General features: G+C 42.1%; 1 pseudogene; it reads left to right on the forward strand.

Moving 5' to 3' along the window:
* Window positions 1-2806: 2806 nt before the first annotated feature.
* On the forward strand, window positions 2807-4887 carry LOC130838487 (heat shock cognate 71 kDa protein-like; annotated as a pseudogene).
* Window positions 4888-6364: the final 1477 nt, after the last annotated feature.

The raw sequence follows: 6364 nt of genomic DNA on the forward strand, positions 1-6364 counted from the left end.
GAGAGGACCAGATTCCCCCTCCCAGCCCTCGGGGGGAAGTAACCCTGTCACATCTTGATTTTGAACTTCTAGCCTCCAGAACTGTGAGATAAAACATTTTTGTTGTTTAAGGCACCCAGTTGGTGGTAGGTGGTTACAGCGGCCCTGGGAACCAATACAGAGGGTCTTCTCAGTTAGCCTCAGCATTCACCCATCCATTCCTTCATTTATTCCACAAATATTGACCCATTCCTTGTCCTCTTGGGGCCTGCGTTCTAGGAGGAGAAACAGACAACAAATAAATAACCAAATATGAAACATCATGTTGAATAATCTTAAGTGCTGTGGAGAAAACTAACGCTGAGAGGAGGATGAGAGATGTGGGGTCGCTGGTTCAGTTTGGGCAGCGGACAAGTCAGACACATGCACAGCCACCCAAGTGTGCTGAGCTTATAAGTCATGAAAATACCTGCTGGCTGGACACAAAACCTGACCCAACAATGACCTGGCCATGGCTTGGACTTTTATCCCAAGAGCAGAGGGTGGAGACACAATAGGACCTGCCTTTTGATGAGAAAGCTGTGGCTGCCATGAGGAGGTGAGCGGACCACTTGGGAGCAGTACAGGGAACAGGCGGGGCGATCAGCCCTACGGGGGCTGTGTGAGTCTGCTCCTTGGGGCCACCGTAACAAAGAACCACAGATTGGGGACTTCCCTGGGGGGTCCAGTGGTTACGGCTCCGCGCTTTCACTGCGAGGGCATGGGTTCAGTTCCTGGTCAGCGAACTAAGATCCCCTATACTGCGTGGCAAAAACAGACAGACAAACAAAAGAAAACCTCAGACAATAAGCCTTCTTCTTACTGATGCTAACATTAACACTTTTGACAGCAAACGGTCCAAACCGCAAGAGCGCTCTCATTACAGAGCCTGCTATGAGTCAGCACTGCCTGGCGGCTGATTGACAGGTCTTGTGTTACTTCATCCCCAACTAATAGAGGAAAGAAGCCAAGTCCCAGAGAAGGGAGGATATCGTGCAAGTTCCCCCAGCAAACTGCAGCCAAGGGAAGGGCCACAGTGAGGAAGAGGAGGTGGCAGGCTTGGATCAGAGCCTTGCGTTTGCAGACATCCTTCTGCATAATTCTTTCACGTCCTTCTTAAGAAAGCTGTAAACACTGGGGAAAAAGCAGGAATGGGCCCTTAATCTCCTGAGGAATTCTTCTGGAACTATGTACTGAGGCCTCTCCCGTTCAGTGGGCTCTGCCTGCCAAGTCATATGCGTCTGTTACCAAGTCCGAGCTTACTCCGCTCCCCTCACAACAGGCCAGTGAATCAGAGAAGAGGTGTTGAGGCAAGGAATACAACTTTGTTTGGAAAGCCAGTTGACCAAGAAGATAGCAGACTAGTTTCTCCAAAAAAAACATCTTATCGGGGTCTGGATGCCAGTTTCTTTTATAAAATCAGAGAGGGAGAGGCTGTGAGGAAGTAAAGTGAAAGCCTTGCAAAACATCTCCAGGAATGACCAGCCTCGTTCAGGAGATACGTTAATTTCTTCTTTTCTGCAGCCATTCACACAGGTGGGCAGGGCAGAGTGTCTGCCTGTGAGCTGAACAGAGGCACTTTAGTTTAACATTCAGGCAGAGGGGCAGTGTTCCCTGAGACAGGCCATCATGTATGATAATAATAACAGAAGCAACAAAAAGCAGAGGTAAAAGTCAAAGAAACAGATCCAACATGGAGTCTGATTTAGCCCTTCCCTGTTACACACCCACCTGGTCAAGCCCAGAGTAACCCAGGTGCCTCTCTGTGATTTCTAAAGAGGAACCTAGCCCTGCTAGGTTGACCAAGACCCTCACCAAGCCCTTTCCCCTCACTGTGCCTCGGTTTCCCCAGCTGTAAAGAGAGATCCTATGGCAGCCGTCCACAGAGGAATCAATTTGAAGTAACTGGTCTGAATTCAAACTCTGGACCATTACTAGCTGTGTGACCTTGGACAAATGTCTTAACCTCTTTGCCTCGGTTTCCTTACCTACAAAATGAGGTGATTCAAAGGGTGGTTTTGAAACTTCATTGAGGATGTGGGTATACAAAGCCTGGCAGATAAGTTGCTCAGAAAAGTTGACCTCTCCCTATCCCCATTCGAATAAACCAAAGGCATTCCTGAGGGGGCGGGGATCTGAGGCACTGGGATAGCTGGAAAGGAGGGGATCCTGGGACTCCAGGGGTGGCCAGGGGACTCCGGTGCTTAGATTTGCTGCGGAGTCCCCAGACCCCAGATCTTAGACTATCTGGTACATGAATGGGTGGGGCTCGGATATCTCAAAATCTCATCTGACAACAGGTCTGCAAATATTCTGAGAAAATGAAAAATTGACTGTCTGAAGCCAAGCCCTGCTTTAGCCTGCGCACTGATCTGGATCCTGGTCACTTAGTCAGTGCTGACCCCGGTCACACATTAGGACCCATCCAAGCTACTGGCCCCACGCTGGTCCTGAACACAGTCTGGCCCTTGAAAGGTATCCCAGGGAGAAGGGCTGGCAAGAGCAGTGAGCAGGAGACATGAAACTGTGTTACGTTTGGTTAGAGGCAAGAAGAGAAAGTGCTTAGGGCAGAGGGTTCATCAGGAGAAATTTTGAAAAATGGACCCAGAGAGGTCCCTTGGATTGTTAGCAAAATTTTTGAATGTCCCATTGAGGAGTCTTGACTTTTTCTTAGGGCCTTAGGGAATTATGGAGGATTTTAAGCAGCGAAACTCACAATTAGATCTGTGCTTTAAAAAAATTCACTCTGGGGTCTCACTGAACGCGGCGGCACCTTACCCGGTTGCTGTTTTCTTCTCCATTAGAGCCGGGCCTTCGCTCCAGCAACCATGTCTAAGGGACCTGCAGTTGGCATTGATCTTGGCACCACCTATCCTTGTGTGGGTGTCTTCTAGCACGGAAAGGTTGAAATAATTGCCAATGATCAGGGGAACCGGACCACGCCAAGCTATGTCGCCTTTACTGATACCGAACGATTGATCGGTGATGCTGCAAAGAACCAAGTTGCAGTGAATCCCACCAACACGGTTTTTGATGCCAAATGCCTCATTGGACGAAGATTTGATGATGCTGTTGTGCAGTCTGATATGAAGCATTGGCCCTTCATGGTGGTGAATGATGCAGGCAGGCCTAAGGTTCAAGTAGAATACAAGGGAGAGACAAAAAGTTTCTATCCAGAGGAAGTGTCATCCATGGTTTTGACAAAGATGAAGGAAATCGCAGAAGCCTACCTTGGGAAGACTGGTACTAACGCTGTTGTTACAGTACCCACTTACTTTAATAACTCTCAGCATCAGGCTACCAAAGATGCCGGAACTATTGCTGGTCTCAATGTGCTTAGAATCATTAAAGAGCCAACTGCTGCGGCTACTGCCTATGGCTTAGGCAAAAAGGTTGGGGCAGAAAGAGATGTGCTGATCTTTGATTAGGTGGTGGCACTTTTGATGTGTCAATCCTCACTACTGAGGATGGAATCTTTGAGGTCAAATCTACAGCTGGAGATACCCGCTTAGGTGGAGAAGACTTTGACCACCGAATGGTCAACCATTTTATTGCAGAGTTCAAGCGCAAGCACAGGAAGGACATCAGTGAGAACAAGAGGGCTGTTCGTCGCCTCCCTCCTGCTTGTGAGTGCGCTAAGCGCACTCTCTCTTCCAGCACCCAGGCCAGTATTGAGATCGATTCCCTCTGTGAAGGAATCGGCTTCTATACCTCCATTACCCGTGCCCGATTTGAAGAACTGAATGCTGACCTGTTCCGTGGCATCTTGGACCCTGTGGAGAAAGCCCTTCGGAATGCCAAGCTAGACACGTCTCAGATCCATGATATGGTCCTGGTGGGTGGTTCAACCCGCATCCCCAAGATTCAGAAACTTCTACAGGACTTCTTCAGTGGGAAAGAACTGAATACGAGCATCAACCCTGATGAGGCTGTTGCTCATGGTGCAGCTGTGCAGGCAGCCATTTTATCTGGAGACAAATCGGAAAATGCTCAAGACTTGCTGTTGTTGGATGTCACTCCTCTCTCCCTTGGAACTGAAACTGCCGGTGGCGTCATGATTGTCCTCATCAAGCGCAACACCACCGTTCCTACCAAGCAGACGCAAACCTTTACCACCTGCTCTGACAACCCGCCCGGTGTGCTCGTTCAGGTTTATGAAGGTGAGCATGCCATGACCAAGGATAACAACCTGCTTGGCAAGTTTGAACTCACAGGCATTCCTCCTGCCCCCCGTGGTGTTCCTCAGATTGAAGTCACCTTTGATATTGATGCCAACAGCATCCTCAGTGTCTCTGCTGTGGATAAGAGCACAGGGAAGGAGAACAAGATTACCACCACTAATGACAAGGGCCGTTTGAGCAAGGAAGACATTGAACGCATGGTGCAGGAAGCAGAGAAGTACAAAGCTGAGGATGAGAAGCAGCGGGATAAAGTGTCTTCTAAGAATTCACTTGAATCCTATGCTTTCAACATGAAAGCAGCTGTCGAGGATGAGAAACTTCAAGGCAAGATTTCTGATGAGGACAAACAGAGGATTCTTGATAAGTGCAATGAAATAATCAACTGGCTTGATAAGAACCAGACTGCGGAGAAGGAAGAATTTGAACATCAGCAGAAGGAGCTGGAAAAAGTCTGCAACCCCATCATTACCAAGCTGTACCAGAGTGCAGGAGGCATGCCAGGAGAAATGCTGGGAGGAATGCCTGGGGGCTTCCCTGGTGGTGGGGCTCCTCCATCTGGTGGTGCCTCCTGTGGACCCACCATTGAAGAGGTTGATTAAGCCAACCTAGCATAGATTTAGCATTGTTCCACACAAAATATTGAAGGACCCAAATTTGCAGCAAATTCCATGGCAGTTGAGCTGCTATAGTAAACTGGGCATTCTTGATACTTGAACATTGAATGTGTGCACAGGGGAAGGAAATATAACATTGCACTTTACAAGCACTGTATTGTAAGTGGAAAATGCAATGTCTTAAAACTGTATTTAAAATTGGCAAAAAAAAAAAAAAAATTCACTGTGGGGACTTACCTGGCAGTCCAGCGGTTAGGACTCAGCAATTTCACTGCCAGGCCCAGGTTTGATCCCTGATTAGGTAACTAAGATCCTGAAAGCTTTGCAGCACAGCAAAAGTAATAAATAAAATAAAATAAAATAAAATAAAATAAAATAAAATAAAATAAAATAAAATAAAATAAAATAATAAAATAAAATAACTGTAAAACAGATAGCTAATAGGAAACTGCTGCATAAAACAGGTGAATCAATTTGATGATGGGCAATGACTTAGAGGGATGGGATAGAGAGGGAAGGGATATAGGGATATATGTATAAATACAGCTGATTCACTTTGTTGTACAGCAAAAACTGGCACAACAGTGTAAAGCAATTATATTCCAATAAAGAGCTTTAAATAAATAAATAAATAAAAATCAATAAAATTAAATATAAAAAATTAAATATACAATAAAATAAAACAAAATAAAATAAAATATAAAATAAAACATAGTATAAAATACAATAAAATATAAAATAAAATACAATAAAATATAAAATACAATACAATATAAGATAAAATAAAATACAAAATAAAATACAATGAAATATAAAATAAAATAAAACTATGAAATAAAGTAAAATAAAGTAAAAAGTCCTTAGAGGACTGGGACAGGGAGGGTGGGAGGGAGTCAAGGGAGGGAGGGAATACGGGGATATGTGTATACAAACAGATGATTGAACTTGGTGTACCCCCAAAAAATATAATAAATAAATTTAAATATATATATAATATAAATTAAATATAAAATTAAATTAAAGCAATGCAATAAAATATAAAATAGAACAAAATAAAGCAAAATATAAAATAAAATAAAATTAAAACAAAATAAAAAATAAAATTAAAAAATGAAATAAAATATAAAGTAGAATGAAATAAAATAGGATAAAATATATAAAATAAAATAAAATATAAACTATGAAATAAAATAAACTACAATAGAAATTAAAATAAAATGAAGATATCAACTAGAATAAAATAAAATATAAAATAAAATAAAACAAAAAAGATAAAATAAGAAAGCACACTATAAGATAAAATATAAAATAAATTAAAATATACACTAAAATAAAACACAATAAAATAAAATAAAAAACACAATAAAAAGTAAAATAAAATCCAATATAAAATAAAACATAAAATAAAATTAAGTTAAATTGAATACATAAATAAATAAATATAAAATAAAAGTAAAATAAAATAAAATAAATTTAAATTAAATTAAATTACAATAAAATAACACAAAATAAAATTAAGTTAAATTAAATAAATTAAATTAAATTAATATA

The sequence above is a fragment of the Hippopotamus amphibius genome, chromosome 16 (assembly GCF_030028045.1).
Source record: "Hippopotamus amphibius kiboko isolate mHipAmp2 chromosome 16, mHipAmp2.hap2, whole genome shotgun sequence".
Lineage (NCBI taxonomy): Eukaryota > Metazoa > Chordata > Mammalia > Artiodactyla > Hippopotamidae > Hippopotamus > Hippopotamus amphibius.